Source organism: Octopus bimaculoides, chromosome 4 (assembly GCF_001194135.2).
Source record: "Octopus bimaculoides isolate UCB-OBI-ISO-001 chromosome 4, ASM119413v2, whole genome shotgun sequence".
Lineage (NCBI taxonomy): Eukaryota > Metazoa > Mollusca > Cephalopoda > Octopoda > Octopodidae > Octopus > Octopus bimaculoides.
The window spans coordinates 27,896,887-27,897,444 of record NC_068984.1 but is presented as its reverse complement, the minus strand read 5'-3'; positions in this window follow the sequence as shown (position 1 = coordinate 27,897,444).

Sequence of the window (558 nt, the reverse complement as noted above, 5' to 3'; positions counted from 1 at the left end):
TATATATATATATATATATGAGCACATACAAGTATGCATAATATATTACATTTGGTCCATGCATTTTGGTATTTTAGCAGCTCTCATATCCATATTTTATTAAATGTAAGGCAGCCTGTCTACTTTATTTCAACCTCCTGATTAAATCAAGCTGATGCCATATTTAGCTGCAGTAGGATTTTAAGGGAAGTTTTAATGTTGTATTTTTCTTTTATTTTAAAGAATTCATATCAATTTGAACAGCATTTAATATTTCATCAAACAATATATCACACTACATTTACTTTGTCTCTTCATATCTATTCATTTATCAATTCAATTGGTTCACTCCAACCTTTCATTAACCATAGCCATTTTTCCCAATCATAGTATTTCTGTTTTATTTGTATTTTGCGATTTACATCCGATGTGTGTGTGTGGTTGTGTGTATGTACATATACACACACACACATATATATCATATCATATCATACATATACATATAAATATGTATGTCTGTGTACACATATCCCTGTGATTGAGTATATGTGTGCATATATATATATATATATATATATA